The sequence below is a fragment of the Equus asinus genome, chromosome 4, assembly GCF_041296235.1.
Source record: "Equus asinus isolate D_3611 breed Donkey chromosome 4, EquAss-T2T_v2, whole genome shotgun sequence".
NCBI lineage: Eukaryota > Metazoa > Chordata > Mammalia > Perissodactyla > Equidae > Equus > Equus asinus.
Window position 1 is genome coordinate 77817650 of NC_091793.1, and position 22352 is coordinate 77840001.

Genomic DNA, 22352 nt, shown 5'->3' on the forward strand with positions numbered 1-22352 from the left:
TTTCTTTTCAGCCCACATTTTCCACTTACTATATCATAGGTATCAATCCTATTAACTAGATCTACATCAGTTTTTAATGGCTGCATAGTATTCCATTGTGTGGTTGTACTACAGTTATTTTAACAATCACCTACCAACGGACTTTGTATTATTTTCAGTTTTCACTAGCGTAAGTGCTACTGAGATCAATATCCTATGCTTGTTCTCTGCAATCTTGTGGATTATTTCTCTAAAATACATTCTTAAAGTGCATTGCTGAGTCAACAATGCACTCTCTCCCACCCAAATTGCTTCCCCCAAATTTGTCCCAATTACATTCCTACCAAGAGGAAATGAGAATGCCTGATTTACACCACTTCATCAATGAGGATGGTTTAATCTTTGCTAATAATAGGTAAAATAACATCTCATTACTTTCCTTTGTATCATGTTAATTTCTAATGAGATTGAACATCTGTTCAAGTGATTCTTGGCCATTTATATTTCTCCTTGGTAAATTGCATTTCATTTCCTTTAACCATTTTCTATTAAGATAGGAATATTTTTCTTCTTGATTTATAAGAGCTCTCTAGTCCATAATTTATTTGAAAATTCTCTTATTGATGGATAGTTGTCTTTCATATTTTAGCATTATAAATAATATAGTAATGAATACTTTTATAAGTAAATGTTTATACATATTACATATGATCTCTGTTGAATAGATTAGAATAGAATAATTAAAATACTCTAACATATATTGCCAAAATGCTTTCCAAAAAAGGCACACCAATTTATGCTGCCACCATCAAATTAGGAGATAACTTACGGCACAGCAAGCCATTCCATATCCAATCAGAGTATTACAACAGGATGCAGATAAAGACATAAAAGATTACAGCATATAAATCACAGAGGGCAGTTACAGTCAATCCTCCTATAATATCTCTGGAAGCCAGGACAGAAAAGGAGGATGAGAACATTTTGGTAGATCTGAAATGGAGAGGCATACAATCTTTGTCTCCTTTAAAATTTGGCCCAAATCTAGCTCCTTCATAGTTCATTGAAAATATGTGTCTGCAGCTAATTTAAGATTCAAAACCTGATTAATACTTTCACCTTCTTACCTTCCCATATTCCAACTAAGTCGAAATACCTATTGTGCAAATACCTGCTTCTCTTAGAAATGCAAAATCCCTGGGGCCGGCCCGGTGGCTCAGCGGTTAAGTGCGCACATTCCGCTTCGGTGTCCTGGGGTTCGCCAGTTCGGATCCCGGGTGTGGACATGGCACTGCTTGGCACGCCATGCTGTGGTAGGCGTCCCACATATAAAGTAGAGGAAGATGGGCACGGATGTTAGCTCAGGGCCAGTCTTCCTCAGCAAAAAGAGGAGGACTGGCAGTAGTTAGTTCAGGGCTAATCTTCCTCAAAAAAAAAAAAAGAAAGAAAGAAAAGAAATGCTAAATCCCAGTGAAACCAAGGAAACAAGAACACAGCCCAAGTGTTGCGCCATTTCTAGGATATGAAAGTCCATAGTGACTCCAGAGACTAGGCCTGGATGACAGGAAATGGTAAGAGCTCTGTGTTTTGCCAATCAAAGTACGGAGGGGTGTTTCACACAACAGTTTAAGCCAGTGAAAACATGCAAATTTTACGCACTCAGTAAACAAACAAATAACCTTGCAACACCAAACTCAAATCAAGTCTATTTCAATAACCCAAACTAGGCAGCTTCGCTGTTCAAAATGCTTTTCCCAGTAAACTCAAATCACACAATCTGTCATAAATTACAGCCTGGGGGGGAATGGCAGCAGCAGCAAGAACGCAAACGTGCTGGTAATGTCTAATGCAGAGAGTGGATAAGGAATGTCTAATTAATGGTTATGAAGTCCTTTCAAGGTATAAATCCTATAGCATCATCATCCAGTCAAGGCAATTAACAGCCTGTTTTTCTTCTTTCAAACACAGGTTATCACACAAAAACAATCATAACCAGCAAAGCTACAGCCAGTTACATATTTTTTTAGTTATATATATTTTTTATAGAAGCGCTAAGTTATATATAAATTAAAAGTTCAGTTACATGTTTTTCCATTATGATTCAGTTGACCTTTGTTCTTCTTCCCAACTGCTACTGGTTATGGGTCATACTATAATTACCATTTTCTAACCGATAGCATCAAGCTCGCCACATGACAGAGACTCTGCTATACAACACGGAAGTTTCTTGCAAATGGTGTTACATTTGTCATTTGTTTTTACTAGGAACGTTTCAGAGTCTGATTATTAATGATACTGCTGTGTTGCGTCTCTTTCCATTTAGTTTTTACTCTTTTATTCCTCCTTTATTAAATCTTACTCCCTCCTGGGATTCTGAGAATTCTGATGACTTCTAAATCATTTTACTAACTCAAACCTCTTTTCTATGCTCCAAGCATGTGCTTCTAAACCCTAATTGGTCACTTCCACCTCACGTCCCACACAGAGCTCAGCCTCACTTACACAAAGCCTAGCTCTCAAGATTCCTCCACTCTCATTAGAACCTGCTGCTTTTTTTTTCTCTTAGGTAATGTCACCAGCCTGAGTCACTGAAGCTCTAAAGGTCAGCTGGCCTCTTTCTCCTTTCTCTCCTCCCTCCTTCCCCTTCCACAGCCATCTCAGCTGATCCAGCTTTTAGAATGTCAGTTGTATCTGTTACACCTTCTCCTTAGCTATGACATAAGGTCGAGTCCTCCTCAACTCTTGGTAGAACCAGCACCATAGCTTATTAACTACTATCCCCCGGCTTACTTCTACTCACACCTTGACAGGGCTGCCAACAGGCTGTTTCAGAAATGATAATATGATCACATCACTGTTTTTCTTAAAGCCCTTGCTGACATCCCATAGCCAACAGTACAAAACTGTTGCTGGACAAGGGTGCATTTGCCAATGCAGGAGAATAGAACATACTTAAGATTGTGTTTGCTTCAGTCACAATTTTAAAATATTTGACTTGGGGCATGTGGACCTCTATTTGCATTCTTGTCTGATGCTCAAAAACAAGTAAGGCAGACCTGACTGTGAAGTGTCCAATTACTTTGGTTTCTCCTCTTAGCATTTCTTTAAAATAACAGATTTATTGAGATATAATTGACATATAATAAAATTCTCTTTGTCAAGGAGCACAATTCAGTAGTTTTTAGTATATTCACAGAGATATGCAACCATCACCAATATCTAGTTCCAGGATATTTTATTACCCCAAAAGAAACAAGAAATTCCAGAATATTTTATTACCCCCCCCAAAAATGCCATGCCAGTTATCAATCACACCCCAATCTCCCTTTTTCCAAGCCCCTAACAACCACTAATCTACTTTCTGTCTCTATAGATTTGCCTGTTCTGAGCATTTTACATAAATGGAATCATAGAATATGTGGCCTTTTTTGTCTGTCTTCTTTCAGTTAGCATAATTTTTCAAAGGTTTATCCATATTGTGGTATGCTTGATAATATTCCATTGTATGGGTATGCCACATTTTGTTTATTCATTTATCAATTGACAGACATTTGGGTTCTTTTGACTTTTTGGAAACTATGCATAATGCTGCTAAGAACATTTGCATACAAGTTTTTGTGTGGATATATGTTTATGATTCTCTTAGATATACATGTAGGAGGCGAATTGCAGGACCATACAAGAACTCTGTTTAGCATTTTAAGGAATTGCCAAATCTTTTCTAAAATGGCTGTACCATTGTACATTCCAACCAGCAACATATGAGGGTTCTAAGTTCTCCACATCCTTGCCAACATTTGTAATTAGTCCTTTTTTTTATTATAGCCATCCTGGTAGGTGCAAAGTGGTATTTCACTTGCTTTCGTTTTGCATTTACCCAATGACTGATGATGTTGAGAGTATTTTCACGTGCTTATTGGCCATTTGTATAACTTGTTAGATGATATGACTGAATTCTTAGCCCATTTTTTAAGTGAGTTATTTGTCTTGTGGTTGAGTAGTAAGAGTTCTTTATATATTTGGTTGAATAATATTCCATTGTATGGAATACAAGTCCCTTATCAGATATATGATTTGTAAATATTTTCTCCCATTGTGTGGGCTTTTTCACTTACCTGATGAAGCACAAAAGCTTTTAATTTTAATGAAGTCTCATTTACTATTTTTCATCTTGTCACTTTTGCTTTTGGTGTCATAGCTGATAAACCTTTTCCTAATTCAAAATCATGAAGATTTATTCCTATGTTTTCCAAGATTATTGTAGTTTTAGCTCTTATATTTAGGTCTGTGATCCATTTTGAACTAATTTTTGTATAGGGGGGTGTGCATTAGCGTTCCAACTGTATTCTTTTACATGCGGATATCCACCTGTCCCAGCACCATTTGTTGAAAACACAATTTTTTCTCAATGACTTTGTCTTGGCACCCTTGTCAAAAATCAATCGGCCATAAATGTAAAGGTTTATTCCTAAACTCTCAATTTGATTCCCTTGATCTATATGTCTAGTTTTATGCCAGGAACACCATGTTTTTAGTGCTGTTGCTTTGCAGTAACTTTTGAAATCAAGAACTGCGAGTTACAACTTTGCTCTTCTTTTTCCAGATTGTTTTGGCTATTCTGGTTCACTTGCATTTCCATATATATCTTAGCATCAGCTTGTCAGTTTCTGGAAAAAAAGGCAGCTTGGATTCTGAGAACAATCATGTTGAATCTCTAGATCAGTATGGGCAGTATTGCCATCTTAACAGTGTTAAGTCTTGCAATACATGTACCTGGGTTATCTCCCCATTTATTTAGATCTCCTTTAATTTCCTTCAGCAATACGTAGTAGTTCTCAGTGTGCAAGTCTGGGACTTCTTTTGTTAAATTTCTTCCCAAATATTTTATTCTTTTTGATATTATTATAAATTGAATTGCTTTTTTAATTTTATTTTCAAATTGTTCATTGCTATTGTATAGACATACAATTGAATTTTGTAGATTCATCTTATATCCTATAACTTGCCGAATTGATGTATTAATTCTATTTGTTAATGGATTCCTTAGGATTTTCTGCATACAAAATCATGTTATCAGCAAATAGAGTTAGTTTTACTTCATTCCAATCTGGGAGTTTTCATTTCTTTTTCTTGTCTAATTGCTCTGGCGAGAACTACAGTACAAATACAGTACCATACAATACAGTGCAAAGAAGTGATGAGAGCAGAGATCTTATCTTTATCTTAGGGGGAAAGGTCTTTCACTGTTAAGTGTAATGTTAGCTGTCAGGTTTTGTAGATTTCCTCTGTCAAGTTGAGGCAGTTCTCTTCTATTCCTAGCTTGTTCAGAGATTTTTTTTCTTTTTGAGAAAGATTAGCCCTGAGCTAACATCTGCCACCAATCCTCCTCTTTTTGCTGAGGAAGACTGGCCCTGAGCTAACATCCGTGCCCATCTTCCTCTACTTTGTATGTGGTATGCCCACCACAGCATGGCTTGACAAGCAGTGTATAGGTCTGCACCTGGGATCCGAACCAGCAAACCTCAGGCTGCCAAAGCAGGACACATGAATTAACCACTGCGCAACTGGGCCGGCCCTGTGTTCAGACTTTTTATCAGGAAAAGGTGTTTGATATTGTCAAGTGCTTTTTATGCATCTATTCAGATGATCACATGGTTTTCATCCTTTATTCTATTAATATGTTGTGTTACATTGATTATTTTTCATATGCATTACCAGTCTCGTATTCCTGAGATAAATCTCACTTAGTCATGGTGTATAATTCTTTTTATATGTTGTTGTATTTGGTTTGCTAGTATTGTGTTAAGAATTATAATGTCTATATTCATAGGACATATTGGTCTGTAGTTTTGTTTCTTCTTTCTTCGTCTAGTTTTGGTATCACCTTAATACCAGCCTCATAGACTGAGTTGGGAATTGTTCTCTTTTATTTTTTAGAAGAGTTTGTGAAGGATTAGTGTTAATTCTTCTTTTAATATTTGATAGAATTCACCAAGTAGCTATCTGGCCTGGGCTTTTTTTATAGCAAATTTGTTGATTACTAATCCAGTCTTTTTTACTTGTTAAAACTCTATTCAGATTTTCTATTTGTTTTTGAGTTTCAGTATTTGTGTCTAAGAATTTGTCTATTTCATCTAGGTTACAAGTAGATAATAATCTACTTGGATTAATACCTACCTTATTTCAATAGTATACAAAAACTTTCCTCCTATATAGCTACTCCCCTTTGTCTTCTTATTGTCATACACATTACATCTTTATACCTTACAAGTTCATCAACATAGTTTTGTACTCATAGCTTTGTCTTGCAGGTGTCTTTTAAATCAGGCAGGATTAGAAACGGAGTTATAAACAAAAAATGCATGTATACTGTCTTTTATGTTTTACCAGTGCTCATTATTTCTTTGTGAGGACTCAAGTTACCATCTAGTTCACTTTCCTTTCAGCCTGAAGGATTCCCTTCAGTAATTTAAGAAAGGAAAGATCTGTTAGTGATGACTACTCTCAGTTTTTGTTTATCTGGCAATATCTTAATTTATTCTTCATTTTTGAAGAATACTTTTGCTGGATATAGATTTCTCGGTTGACAGTCTTTTTCTTTCAGTACTTTGAATATGTCATCCCAATGCTTTCTGGCCTCCATGGTTTCTGATGAGAAATTGGCTGTTAATATTAGTGAGACGCCCTTATACATAACAAAGACACTTCTCTCTTGCTGCTTTCAAGATTCTCTTTTCAATTTTCGAAAATTTGGTTATAACATTTCTCAGAGTGGGCCTCTTCGAGTTTATCATACTTGGAAAGCATTGAGCATCTTGGTTATGTAGATTCATGTTTTTTATCAAATTTGAGACGTTTTCAGCTATTATTTCTTCAAATATTCTTTCTGTCCCTTTCTGTCTCTCCTTTCCTTCTCAGACTCCCATTATGTGTATGTTGGAACACTTGACGATGTCCCACAGGTCTATGAGGTTCTGCTAATTTTTCTTCATTTTTTCCTTTCTGTTTTCGTACTAAATAATCTCATTGGTCTATCTTCAAATTTTCTGATTCTTTTTTCTGTCTACTCAAACCTGCTGGTGAACCTCATTAGTGAATTTTTCATTTTAGTTATTATACTTTTCAGCTCCAAAATTTTGAATTAGTTTCTTTTTATAATTTCTACTTCTTTATTGATATTCTCTGGTAAGATATTGTTTCATATTTTCCTTTATTCCTTTAGATATGATTTCTTTAGTTCTTTGGACACATTTATGGTTACCGACTGAAAGTCTTTGTCTAGGAAGTCCAATGTCTGGGCTTCTTCAAGGATAATTTCTATTGATTGCCTTTTTTCCCCCTGTGTATGGCACTTATGTTGCTGTTTCTTTGCATGTCTCATAAACATTTTTTGAAAACTGGACATTTAAAATAATACAGTGCAGCAACTCAGGAAATCATATCTCCCCCAACCGTGGTTCATTGTCATTTCTGTTTGTTGTTGTTGTTATTGTTCTTGTTGTAGTTATTGTTGCTATTTTTTAGTGACTTTCCTGATTCTATTCTGTAGAATAGAATATTCTTTATCATGTGTGGTTAGCTTAGTGGTCAGCTAATGGCTGGGCAGATATTTTTTTAAATGCCTTGAACCAATAAGTCTTCCAGCCTTTACTGAGGAGATTTTTGTGTATAGTGGGGCACACCTTCAACTTATCAGCTGTTTACAACTGTTCCTTAGCCTTCATTCCCTGCTTGTGCAGATGCTGAAGGTCAGCCATAGGTGAGAGATTAGGGTTTTCTCAGGTCTTTCCTGAGAATGTGCACACCTCTGCATGGGTGCATGCCTTTTATATTTCCAGGAATATGTGAGCCTTTCAAATCCCTGATGGACACCTCATTCCCTAGCTTTTAATTTAAAATTTTTTATTAGCATCCTGTTTGCCCCAACTCTTATTGCTGCCTCAGGCAGCTGCAATATTAAACAATTGCTGTGATTGTTTTTGACAAGTATCCCAGAAGAAAGGTTCTTTGCACTGAGTGAGTTCTGAATCAGGTCAAATAAAGACAAGACCTGCAAGTGGGAGTTTCCAGGGAGCTCCCAGACAGGTCAAATCATGACAATTCTCTGAGAATGAGGCTCTTTGTAGAGCTCCAAACAGGTTTTAGCCCTCCCCGGTGGCTGCTAGACTACTGGTTTTCACAGCTACTGTGATGGCAAAACTATTGGTTTTTAAGGCTTCCCCAGAGCTGGGAAGAGGGGAATGGGAATAGGGCATATTAAATGACACAAGACTCACTGTTCTTACTGAGGTTCAGGAGGTTTTTCCCTAAATAAATGCTCCCCAGATTGTTGCAAGCTTTTGTTTAATTTCCCAAGTTTAAAAACTATTCATTTTGGTCATTTTTGTCAGTGTTCTCCTTGCTTTTGTGGAACAGATTTTCAGAGGTCTTTACTCTACCATTCCAGAAGTACTTCTCTTTCCCCTTAGCATTTTTATGGGAACTAGGGTTAGGACTTTAAGTGGCTTATCTCATCTTATACATTGTTGTTAAGTAATCTTTTTTACCCCACCCCTTGTCAGAAACTCTCTCTTCAAAGGTATCTTTGAGTCCTTTAAAATTTCTAATGTAAAAATAATTTTCAACTTATTTTTTCTCAACAAATGACAAATCACAATTATTACCCAATATCACTGTGTTTAATGAAGATAATGTGAAGTAGAACTGCAACCAAACAGAACACAAAGACTTGAAATTTTTAATCAAACATATAGCATGAGGGTGGAGGACTGTCCCATTATAAGAGCAATATTCTATCCTCTAGGATTTTTGTCCTAAGAGCAATTTCTTGATACACTGAATCACTGTAGATCTAGTTCTGTCCTACCCCTTCTATACCCTCACCTACACACCCACAAATTCATTGCCGATGCTGAGCAATGTTCAGCAATGGTGACCAGGGACCTGTACAGATATCTCAGTCCTGATGACTAGAGTTCACCTTGCTGAAGCACAAGGTAGATAATGCAATAGATTAACCAGCCACTAGGATGGAAACAAAACAGGAAAGTCTTAGGTGAAGGAACAACGGCCAGAAAGATAAATTACATGCAGGGTTATAATTAGAGGTTAGAGTGCAAACAACATTTACAAAGAGTTTCAAAAAGTCACGGGATTACATCTGGCTGCACCACTCACTGGCTATGTGACTTGGGGAAGTCACTTCACCTCTCAAAGCCTCGGTTTCCTTTCAATAGATGGAGATAATGCCTACTTCGTTGGGATATTTTGCAGATTAAATGAGCTAATGCATATATAGCACTTAGTGTAGTGGATGGCTCATAATAAGCCCTCAGTAAATGATAACGTTTGGTGGTAACCAGAATATTCCTATCTGTGAGCCAACTGACTAACGGCAGCTGCATGAATATGTATCAATTTGGAAAAACAAGTTATGTTTTGAAGGTGAGACTATTACCTATAGGTAGACTTTCATCTCCCGCCATAACATTTCCCAGGTGATTCATATTCATGAATTTCCCTCATGTGTGCCACACGCTACCCTCCTGTAAATCACAGACTTCCAGGAAACATACTGTTCATTCATTCATGCGTATGCTTACATAATGAACATTTATTGGGCATGTTATACATGCCAGGCTCTAATCTTAGCATTGGTATAGGGGGATGAACCCACAGAAATTGTCCCTACGCACATGGAGATTACCTTCCAATAGTGGGTGGAGGCAGATTCTGGTGACTCCATTCCAGCAGTAAAGACTAAAAACTTAAGATGGCATCTCCCTAACTCTCTCATAGCTTGAGTTCGACCATGATCCAGATTTCACCCAGGAGACCCCCCACCCCCAGTGGGACTTGAAAGTCAGAGTGAAGATCATGAGGTAGATGCTATGTGCTATGTTTCTGGGGTCCCTGCCAGAGGTTTTGAGTATTCTGCAATCTCTTTAGCAAAGGTCCAAGTATCCTGTCTTTAGCTTCAGGTGTTCAAGAAACGGAGATGCTCATTTTGGTGAAGGAGATGATGACAGTGTAATCATGGAACTAACAGTGGTGGCATCGGCTTCCTGATCCTTAGCTTTGTATATTGACAGAGACATAGTGGTAATTCACTGTGTTGTTTCAATTATTATCTTGGAAGCTCTGCCTGCTCCCCAACTCCTTCAAGAGTCAATGTGCTACCTAAAACCAGTATGAAATCCCTTTTCATTTATACCAGCTGAAATGGATTATGTTATCTGTTACTAAATCCAGACTGATATACAGAGCCAAATAATAGGAAGATAAATAAATAAACAAGACAAGTATTGATTCTAATAAGTGCTCTAAAGAAAGTGTAATGTAAGATGAGGGAAGATTTGTCAGAGGAGTGATCAAAAAATCTCCTTGACAAAGTGCATTAAAGCAGAGACCCAAAGGAAAGGAAGAGCTCAGGGAAGACTAAGGGGGAAAGAAATTTCCAGGTGGAGCAAAAGCAGTAGCACAGGCCCAAATTTGGAAACGAGTTTATTATAGTCAAGCCTCAGAAAGAGCAGCAGCATAATTGGGAATTTGGGACAAATGCCACAAGATGACAACAGAAAACTAAGCAGGGGCTACAGCTGCTCAAAGTGTGGTCCACGGACTGGCAGTAGTCCACAAAATGTTTGTTGGGGATCCATGATGAGATAAGTACAAAATAAGAGTAAATGTTTAGAACCTTTGTAGCAATTTGCTATCACCACAACATTCGATCAACATTTTTATCATATTTAACAAAACTATCAGTCCATAATAGATTGGAAATTAAAAGAAAAGAAAAACTGGTCCTTCACCCTAGACAGTTTGAGAAGCGTTCTGCCCCATGTCTAGCCTGTTAAACTTTTTCTATAAAGGGCCAGATACTAATGTTTCAGGCTTTTTGGGGCCATAGGGTCTTTGTTACAACTACTCAACTCTGCTGTGGTAGGCCAAAAGCAGCCATAGACAATATGTAAACAAAGGGGTGTGTCTGTGTTCCAATAAAACTTTATTTATAAAAAATCATAGCAGGCAGATTTTAGACTGTGACACATAGTTTATCAACCCTGTTCTAGACAGGCCACAGGAAGGAGCCTGGACTGGACTCTAAAGACAATAAAACCACCTGCTTTATTGAGGCCATCTCTCACTCTCATCGTTGCCTACACATATTTGCAAAGTCTTTGCATCATCGAGTCTAAATCAGAAAGGACCTTGGAGCTCCTGCCAGCTCCAATTCAGTGCTTTCCTCGTAGCAACCCTGACAGATGAAGTCTCTGCTTGCAGGACTTGTGTTTAAAGGCAGGTCCATTTTGTCTATTATCTGCATCCCCAAGGAATGATGATGGCACCATTCACCCTGCCTTAGCCTGATGAGCAACCCACCGCCCCAAGAGGTTACAGCCTTACATTCTCCAGGCCCTGCTCAGTCAAACAGAGGTCCACATTGTCCTCTGAGTCATTAAGTCACCTCTAGTGCCAAATTTTCTGAGGTATTTCATGCCATTTTTCTTCTGTACAACGTTACACTTCTGTCCAAATGGACTTCTGTGACCGCTGCCCATCTCTGGCTCTTTCGGTATGTCTGAAATGGTTGAATTGGACAAGTGGCCCACCACATGTGTAGCCTTATTTTTCTCTGGGCTCAGACACTACCACGGGCAGGAAAGCTTTCTGCATTCACACGTCTCCATTCACACAGCACCCATTTTATAAACACAACCCAACACCCACACAGTAGAATGCCTTATTCTCTCCTCCACACGGAGCATAGGCCACTGTGTGTGTGAGGAGATGGACTCCCACCGGTAGGTCTCTCACACAGAGGGTATAGAGTTGAGGCAGTTCTTTCTAAAATCCCTTTTATTTAAGATTTCTTTCATTGACTCAAGAAAAACTTAATAGGTAAAACTTTGCTCTTGCAAGTTTCTTTAAAATATCCCTTCTGGGCCTGCCACCGTTTATCTTGGCAGCAGGTAGCTTGAAGAGTTTTGGAAAGTCTCAGCTTGGCATAGCCTCAGAGCTACTGGCACATTAAAGATTAATAAAGCACATTTAACTGAGCTCAGGACACTGCAACGTGATCCTTCGCTGTGAAATGTGCAAGATTCTTTGTTTGCAATGAACAAAACTGAAGCCAGAAAGGGCCAACCGTGACAGGCAAAGATAGGAAACAATCAGGAACTTTGTGTGTCTTTCGTTGGTAAATTGATGGGTAGGAATCCATACTCCTGCTCAGCCACGCTCGCTCTTAGCATTCTCAGGAATTTCAGACCGGCATCTGAGCGCAACCCACAGAGCTGGGTGTTTATAGAGCCTGCAGAACCACACAGATAGTGCAACTGCAGCTGCCTCCTTAAAGTATAAGAAAAGAGCGATTCAGAACAAATTCCCAAGTGAGCAGCTTCCCCAACTAAAGTCAAGATAAAGCAAAGCATTTCCAAACATTTTGGATTTGCTTTAGGAAAACAGAACGCATGTGGCTCGTTGAATATTAACCCAGAAGGAAGAAACTATTTTTTGCACGCATAGGCGTGGCGCTGACAACGAAATGAACCAGACAATATTTAAAATGAAAATAAAAATTAAACAAGCATGTACATCACACCCTATTGGTTCAAAGGAATTGTAATCTATTTGCTGTCCATCTTGGGACACCTGGACACAGGCAGCAAGTACTGAGACAGATCAGCAGAGGCAAACATTTAAAAATGTATCATTCTGAATGCTGGAAAGGCGCTGGCAGACTCCACGTGCTGGGAAATACCTTGTGTCTATTTACACAGTGCCATCCCCTCACGTCCTCGGGAAAAATCACCAGCAAACCCTGCGCTCGGCAAATCAGAGCTCTGGAGCAGAGTGCTTCACACGTTGACGCTCTTTCCTCCACACCGACATACACATTAAAGAAAGAAGAAGAGAAAAGAAAATTCTGTCCTTACCGAAAAGGCATAGCAGACAGGGATGGTGAGTGTTTCACCTTAGCCCACAGTTTTCTCTCTCACTCGGTCAACGTTCTAAGGCTATTGAGGAGAGTTCCTGGGGTTTTCAGATCTTCCTTCAAGAGTTTTAATCACTGGCTTCCCCAGCCGGCGTTTAACAAACACCGCTGTGTTCTGTCAATATTTGTATGCAGCAGCACATTGGGCAACCAGCCAACACAACGAGTTTCAAGAGGCAAGGGGAGAAAACTGACACCCTAACAAACATGCTTTCCTCTTTTGTGTCTTTTAAGGTGGTGCGCAAAGTGTCATCTTTGATTCTGACGGAAGCTAAAGATAGCCGCTTTTCGTGATTTTCTGCACTGCCTCCCCCACCCCACACCCCCAGGCCTGGCTGGGCTGCCCGAGCTGGGTTCCGCAAAGTTCGTTTTTTGTCTCTGTGTCCTGAACTTCTCCGCACAATCGCCCGGCTTGCCTCTCCACCAGCTGCACTTTAAATGTATTTTAATTGGCTGGAATGTCGAAAGAATCCATTTGGCAGTCGTTTACATGTGAAGCACGCCCAGGGCAGCTGAAAGAGGCCCCAGAAGCAGCCGATTACTTCATCAAAAGCTGCAGTTTGAATACCATCGACTCCTACATAACTACAGTGCACTCAATTCTATAGGCAAGGAGGAGTAATTAATAATTTGCTGAGAAAATTCTTCATTCATCTAAAAGCCAAAAATGCAAAGAAAAAAAAAAAATCCCTGTAGACACAACAGTTCCTATGAAAGGCTTGATTTATAGCCCCCAGTCCTTCGCTTCACAAACATTGACTTTGTATAGTATTACAGGAGGGGGATAATGCATAATTCGGTTTGCCTGAAAAGTTAATTTAAGTAATTTTCCTTTTGAATGATCCCCTGAGATGCATCGTTCTATGACCTCTTTATACATTAGCCGTATGCTACAATAAATATTGTCGATACTTGTGGCATTTCCTCATTCCCTTTATTTTTCTTGGGTGGTTGCAATAATTAGTTTGTGGCCTCCGCTAGATCCAGTCACAAATAAATTCACCCCAAGTCGAAGTGGATAATCATCACCACATGGAATTTGCCAGCCAAACTGAAGTTTAAAATACTCTGAAACAAATGTCAGTTTAAACAGATTCTAACATCAAGGGGGGAAGCAGGGGGCATATACACATATATATGTCTCAAAAAAAATGATGATATAAGGTATATAAAATAACAAATAAATGGAATAGCTTTCAAATGATTCATTAGCAATATTTTGCTGAAAAACCTCTCAAAGCATATGTGAATTGAGTTTACAGATTTACAATCTCTTAAAAGTATACGAAGAAGTACCCCAGGTAATCCTGATTTTTCACCCCTCATTAACAACGCCTGGTTCACAGTCAGAATATCTAGGAGGATCTTGGCACCCTGAAGATGGCTCTCACTGGAAAATGTGAGCCAGAGAAAGTTGTCAAATTTGTTTTGATGCCTTTTCCTCACTTCAATAAAATTGTCTGTGGCTCGTAACATGACGATACAAGAGAAAGAATGGTGTACGCAAGTGCATTTGTCAAACAGTTCAAAGACCAAAACCAGCGCTCTAAGTGAACAGGCTTCCTTCTCAGGAAGGCAGAGGGGAAGATTGGGAGAAAGGATGAGGACCAGCTCTGTAGACATACAACCTGTACAGTTGCACAGAGCCCCGTGCTCAGAAGGGACCTGTACTTGAATTAAGGCTATGCTGGCACCATCTTGAAGTTCTTCACTTCTGAACTAGGCCCCCTGCCTTTTCATTTTGCAATGGGCCTGGCAAATTACGTAACTGGTCCTGTGTGAGAGAGAGAGAGAGAGTATAACTCTATCTGATCCAACACATGGTTGAAATTGAGAACTACTGGGAAGACCATACTGAGGGCATGGGTGACACCTGACTTTTGTCTTGCCCAACGTTCTACCTTAGATTTTGGAGCCACTGAGAGGATTAAGGAGGGTGATTTAGGACGAAGAAGCTTTCCTGCAAACACAGAGGGTGAGAGTGATCTGGCGGGTTCTGACCGGTCTGCCCTGAGCCAATGGTTCACTGTTTATTGTGACCACACTACATCTTACTGGCTCAGAGAGATTTTATGTTTCTCATATAGGCAGTCCTCCACTGTGTCATTCTGTGAGCAGAAAGCTCCATGTATTACCATCATCTATTTTTAAATTATCCTAGAGCCTTGATTCATGGTTTGACAAAGTTAAATTCAGTGCCAAAATCTCAAAGGCTATGCTGGCGCAGTACTGTGAGGTCCAATTGCTCACCAGTTGCTAGAATACTATGACGTGAGCACCCATGAGTCACCTCGTGCTCCCAGAGTTGTTCTCCAAGACCAGCCCTTCCCCTTGGATTTTGGCCTACTGCAGCCTTAGCAGAAATCATATGAAAAAAACTTTTCTTCTAGAAAAATAGTTGATTTCAGATTGCAAATACTTAATGTTGCCAGTATTTTGTATCTGTAAGCTAGGTTGCTAACATGCTCTGACACTGGTACTTAACAAATAAAATAAATTAGCATTCTAGAAAATAGATCAAATTTAGAGATTGGCTGGTTCAAACTATTATTTTTTTAAAAAGTATAACTAAGGCAAGAAACGAAAGTCAATAAAAAACATGTCCAGGTTGCACATTTCCTTTTGCTATACTTGTTGCGATGTTGGGACGCCCAGTGGTCCCCCATTCTGACTTGCCTACTGACTCCTACATATTTCCTTGGCTTTAGTCTGCTTTTATAACTCCAGATTTATTTCAAGCGCCCAAGTCCTTACTCCTTGCCTTACTCTTATGAGCCACCTTTGCGCACAGCAAGGAGCGTGCTGTATCTGTAAGGAAATCCAGTCTTACGCAAGACACATGGCATGGTCATCATAGAACAAGGCCACCTAGGGATTTTTAGATCTCATGACATAAATACCTCTCTGCCGCTTATGGAGCTTTAGTAAGTATCCTGATAATCTTACTATACAGTAGAGGCAGGTTAGAGAAGCTCACATTCTCCAAGGAGTAGCAAAGCAATCCTGTTTTAACTCCCTGCCAGAGCGTGTCAGCTTATGCTGCCCTTCGTTATCCACACACTGAGGTACAGGCTTCAATAGGTCAGAGATTCCCTTCACTATAGCTGATTAGTATGGGGCCATCTAGGGACATATAGTGCGTCCTGGACACAAAGCAAGAAACTATATTCTGGAAATGTAGAACAATCTGTTAGAATGATCTGATAGGTTCTGGAGGTCACAGAAAAGTCAAGGATCAGAGCCAGGAAGGCAAAGTGAAAGGCTCTGAAGGTCTTGGTGCTACAGAGAAACAAACCTAATGCCCGACACGCCACTTTTCAAACAATGACCGTGACTGGGCCTCAACTTCCTCGTGTGTCCGTGGGTAGCATGGACACAGCTATACTAACCATATCCTCCACCCAAGATTAATATTAGAGTGCGCATGCTTGTCACACTCCTCTGTCACAGAAACAGTGAAGTCATTGAATCTTGGAAAGCCCTCAGGGCCCACATGCCAAATTTAGGTCAGCAGGTAGGAGGTCAAAATCCAAGAAGACAGATGGAGCAACGAGGTCCCAATTTCTGGTAAATCAGAAGATTCACACAAGGTAGATGGCCAAGTCATTGAGAAAACAATCAAATCCCAGGTGCCTTGGCTCTTCAGGAAATAAAGGGGAAAACGGCAAGTGGATTAAGATACTGGTATTTAAAAGGTACTGATAAAGCGCTTCCACATGACAATGCAGGAACCTTGTCTGCAACGTGGCCAAGCTGGCTCAGGGCTGTTGTTCAGCAGGGAGCAAAACCCAGGAGGAAAGACCAAAACAAAACATTCGGGTTTGTTAAATTCAGTCATTGATGGAGTCCAGGCTGAGTGCAAGGTTCTCCTCCGGATCACTGGGCTCCCTGAGAAACAGTCCTGGCACAGGGTGGTGCTAAGGCTGCCATAACAAAGTACCACAGACTTGAGCACTCAAATAGTAGAAATTTATTTTCTCACAATTCTGGAGGCTAGAAGTCCAAGACCAGGGTGTTGGCAGGATTGATTTCTTCTGAAGCCTCTCTCCTTGGCTTGTAGATGGCCATCTTTTCCTTGTGCCTTCACATGGTCTTTCCTCTGTACGTATCTCTGTCCTAATTGCTTCTTCTTAAAGTCATATTAGGGCCCTCCCTAATGACCTTGTTTTAACTTAGTCACCTCTTTAAAGACTCTATACCTAAATAAAGTCACATTCTGAGGTACTAAGGGTTAGAACTTCACTACACGAATTTAAGGGGGCACAAGGCAGCCCATAACTGGCATTTTTCAGCTCATCTCACGACTAGCCCATCTTTGTTTCTCCTACTGTGTGGACTGACTCTGCACTAAGAGCCTCGCTGGCCATTTCTCGCTTACTCCAAAACCACCTTACTATCACCCATTAACTAACCGATGGGAAAATTCAGGCTCAGAGAGATTAAGAAATGTGTTGGAGGACACAGAGCACAGCCAATATGACTCTGGAGCCCAAGCTCTTAATTTGGCATCTAACTGTCTTTCCAGAAGCCGGGCCTGTTGATCCATTTGATTAATATGATTCCCAAAACAGCTGGTGCCCAGAATCTGTATGTCATATGCCATGAGCGCCTGGAGCTTGGCCATCATAGGTTTAATTATCAAGCGTTTATTGTGCATCTACTGAATAGGCCAAACTTTTCTGCTTGCTGGAAATTTTGCCTAAGAGATAACAAAAGTAGTCTTAGAATGAGGGAAGTTGATCATTAAGTTTTTGAGAAAGATGAGACCTAAATACTGGGCTAATGATTTGATCTCTGCTAAGTGTCCCTTGGCTAGGAAGGGAGGCTGAAGGTTGATGGGGAAGCCTTATATTCAGGCCTCAGAAGCCATATCTCAGGCCCTGGAAGTGACAATATGCTCAGGAGCTATAACTTAGACTCACGCAAGAAGCCCTGGGCAACTTACAATCACATGTGAGGAAGGAAGAGGAGGTAGGGAGGGAAGAAAAGAAGGGAGGGAAGGAAAAAGAGAGAAAGAGAATGAGAAAAACAAGGTAGGACTAACAGCTGCTGTGAGGCAGAAATTGTGCTAGGCATGATTTATGTTGCCTCTTTTAATCCTCACAAAATGCTATGAGGTAAATAGTATTTATCTTCATTTTACAGATTCATAAACTGAAGTTCAGATGTGTTAAAACTTTTGCTCACATCGTCACAGCCAGAAATTGGTAAAGCCAAGATTTAAACTCAGCTTTATTTATGTTTTTCTTAAACCACTCTGCCTGCCAACTCTAAGCTCATCAACAAGAAGCAAGCGGGCAGTTTATACTAACAGTCAACCGGACTGTGCCAGATGAGCCAATACCTCTGACAGGAGCATCCTTATCCCCACAAGCCTGGTGTCTACGGAAGTCCAAGCACCTGAGTGTGAAACCATGACACTGATTTCAGAGTAGATTGGCTGCTGGGGAGACAATGCAATCCAGTGTGAACTCAAGTGAGAAGGGCCAGAGAGGCTGTCTCCTGATGGATGTGGTTCTCACAAGGCTAGTTGTCTGATAACAAAATAAATGGGATTTATTGATGGGGTTCACTTACTTTATGCAAATGATTCCACCCCATGCATTTATCCCTTTGTTGTATGGGGTTTTGCCTTGGTAAAATATATCAGCTCCAACCACCAGGGAAAATAAATCTCACTGGCCATTCAGAAAGCAGACTCCAGATTCAGAGCTGGATGAGACAACCTTTGAGTGAAATCAGTGGGCTGCTGAGCACCAGGGAATTCAGATGTTTATCCAGCAAACAGATGATGATTTATAGCCGGGAGAGAGAGACACAGACGAGAGAGAGGCACCCTGAATTGTACTTGTATTCAAAGACTGTGCCTTAAAGGCTTAATATTTAAAGAGCTGTCAGAAGATTAGGGTTGAATCAACAATTCATCAATATTTTGGTAAGTCACAGATGGAGGACCCTATACGATGGTGGGTGCTGCAAACAAATATATGATTCCAACTTCCATTTTATCTTGACCATTGAAGAATTCATCAAAATAGTGAATGATAAATAAAATAATTGCTATGGGGTATAGAAATGCATTTTTTTGGTAAATGATCCTTCCTGATTTTTGTCTCATGTAGGCTCATAACGAGATCTTGTGTCTCCCAGGGTTTCACTTATTGTCTAACAGCATGTTTGAGAGCCAACCTGTGCACAGTGCTTTCTGTGGAACAGGCCTAGTTCCAAGAGCCTCAGATAGTACAGTTCTATGAAGGTAGATGCCATTAGTACTCCCACTTTACAGATGGAAGAACTGAGGCACAGTTACTTGTCTTCACTCACAATGCCATGAGTGGGAGAGCTATGATTCAAATCAAGAAGTCTCATTTCTAACAGCTGCCTGTCCTGCCTCTCATGGAAACACACTGTCCTGGGCTTTATAGGAATCGAGCAGTTATGTCCAGAGCCCCAGCTTCATCTGGCCTCACTTTATTGCCCTGCCTGGTCTTCTACTACTTTCTCCAATAGTCAAGGGTATCTTCTCCTCATCTCCCATGTAAGTATAAGTCTATCAAGATGCCCAATTTTGTAAAGATATCTTAAATTTTTTGTTTTTGTTGCTTTTGTTTTTGTTTTGTCCAAGAAGAAGTTTTGCTAAAGTATGCTATGCAAATTGATCTTTTCTTGTCAAAGCTCAGTACCTTCAAAAACAAACTGGAGTTTGTTATCTTGGAATTATAGTCTTTCTCAAACCCATGAGAAACTACAGAACTTGCCTTGGCTACTCACTATTGTGCTGTTCCTCCTCAGAGACCAGGGCTTAGCTGAAGGATCAGGACAGGCCTAGAGGGAGCCATGCAGGGGAGGACGAGGACAGAAGTGAGGGATTCTGGACCTAAGCTTCTCTCAAGGTTTGTTTTCAGGTTGACCAGCTGCCCAACCCATCTCTGAGTTATATACTTTGTTCTTATGAAAAACAAACCCCTTCTGTTCAGGCAGAGGCAACAGGTCCCAATGGAAAAATGGCGGTCCTCGCAGTCAGATGCACTTAATTAAATCAGCCTCTGCTCTGCCATTTACTAACTGTGTGACCTTGGGTAGGTGAATTAACCTCTCTGAGCCTCAGTGTCATCTCCAAAGAGGGATGGTAATATGACTTTGTAAGGAGTGCATAGATCATAAAATGTGAAAACGTCTGACTTATTAGTGATCTTTAATTAATGTGAATTCCTTTTTTCCTCTATTGTCATCCCTAGACTAAAACTACTATGTGAAGACAACTGGGGCATTCTTACTCACAGTACTCTGTGAGTAAGTACTCTTCTCAAGTACTCTGGCCTTAAAGACATACCCATGAGTTGAGGTGCTACTGACATTATCTTTAGCTGCATAAGCAAAATTAGTCGCTAAGGAAAGGCCTTGTAACAATAAATGCCTGTAATGATAAATAACATTATCAAATTGTTCTGTAGGAATTCTGAACTTCAATTACATTTGGAAAAAACCAGAAAACACATCAGCTCACAAGCCAAGTGGCTCACCAGACTTAGTGTGATAAACCTTTAAAATAACTTAATGTTAAGGATACATATAATTATTTAATAGCTTTAATAATCATTTCAAAGAGAAATCTTATCCTATCTTTTTAATAACAGCAAAAACAATAATAAGTACGTTTGCACTTGAAAAAGTTAATCTTTCAAAGTCACTTTATTTAAAAGGCATTTATTTTAACCTCCCCATTGGCCATTTTTCAATGTCTTCCCTCCATTCTACTTCTGTCCCTTTTCATTAAATTCTAGGAAAGGCATTTAGGAAAAGCAGACTGGGTAATATCATGACAAAAATGAAAAAAAGTTTTAAATGCAAGCCCAGTAAAGTTAGAGCTAATTTTTGCTATACAAATATGCTACGTTGAGAAAATGGCAGTTTCGCATTCAGCAAAGATGTCTGGAAGGGATCAATACTGTAATTATTTATTACTTAGATATGTGTTTTAACTCAAAAAATGGCTTGAACCACGTATGAGAAGAAGGTAAAATTTATAATAGCAATCAAGGACAGAGATCTGGCAGGATGCATGCAAAATGATGGTACATGGGAACAAAAAGGTTTTCAAAGAACAAATCAATAAATGACCGAAAGAGAAGCCATTTACTGCAAAGCCCAAGATCAAAATAGGGAGACAGTAATTAGAGGATATTCTTCTAGGGTTGAGTTCCTTTATTCTCCACCTTTAGAACAACACTGACCCAAACACACATACATAAGAAGCTTCTTGTTTTATACTGATAGAACACCTGGGCAATGAACAATGGGGAGATTAAAAAGAGGTGTTTGTCCCAAACGTTTTAGAGTTCTGGGTCAGTTAAACTGTGTAAAAATTATATCCATTTAGGAAAAAAGCAAGATTGAAACATTAAAGTACCTGTGCTTTAAAGTGCCAAACCAAGCAGTAGAGATTATTTTAAACTTACAACCATAGTCTCAATTCCACACCTCACTTCAAGATTACACAGTCAGTCCTCAGCTTGCTCTTTGTTTCCTGGCTCTCTTTCCTCATCTCAATCCATCCATCACCTATCCACTCACTAGTCTTCCAGACCTGCTCTATGTAATCTTGCCGTAACACTTTGGGCCTATTCTAGACACACACACACACACACACACACACACACACACGCTCTCATATCTACCTGTGCCCCCAGGATATATTTCTCTCTTCTTGGCTAAATCTTTCAAGGCTCAAGGTAAGTCCTGTCTCCTCAGAGAGTCTCCATTCCCGATCAGCTCAGCCACAGTGAAACAGCAACTTCTCCCTCTTCGTCTAGAGTAAGTGGCAAAGAGTATTAAAATATGCCTTATGCTGGGATTTTCTCATGAATACATTTCATCTGTTCTTTTATAATTGCTTGTAAGCTCTTTGAGCTAAGGAGCGTGGCCATGTAGCTCTTTGAATCTCTGTTTTCTGTACCTTTTACAGAGAAGGTGATCAACAGAACTCTGCTGACCAGCGGTTGGTGATCATTCGGTAACAGCAGTCAGCTTTAAAACTCTTCCAACAAAAAGAGATAGGGTTTACTTAACATTATTTGTTTGGGTCCGTCCAATGAGACTATGCCAAAGCTGCAGTCATGAAAGATGCAACTATCATGGACAATCAAAGGCCCAGGAGAGGGTTGATTCCTTCATGGCACAGAACTGGTGGTCTGAAGTCAGTTTGCTGGATCTCACTGCTCGCTAGCTATGTGATATTGGGCAAGTTTCTTAACCTTTCTGTGCCTTGACTTCTCCACTCATAAAAGGGAGATTGTGGGGCCGGCCTGGTGGCCGAGTGATTAAGTTCACGCGCTTCACTGGAGTGGCCCAGGGTTTCACTGGTTCGGATCCTGGG

General features: G+C 39.8%; 1 protein-coding gene across 1 annotated transcript in view; it reads right to left on the reverse strand.

The window, feature by feature from the left end:
* Nucleotides 1–13076, reverse strand: part of NCKAP5 (NCK associated protein 5) — a 916285-nt gene extending 903209 nt beyond the window's left edge. The window contains exon 1 of the mRNA XM_070507565.1: nt 12918–13076. The gene's annotated coding sequence lies outside the window, so the exon portion shown is untranslated. The remainder of the gene's footprint in view (nt 1–12917) is intronic.
* Between the last annotated feature and the right edge of the window lie 9276 nt (nt 13077–22352).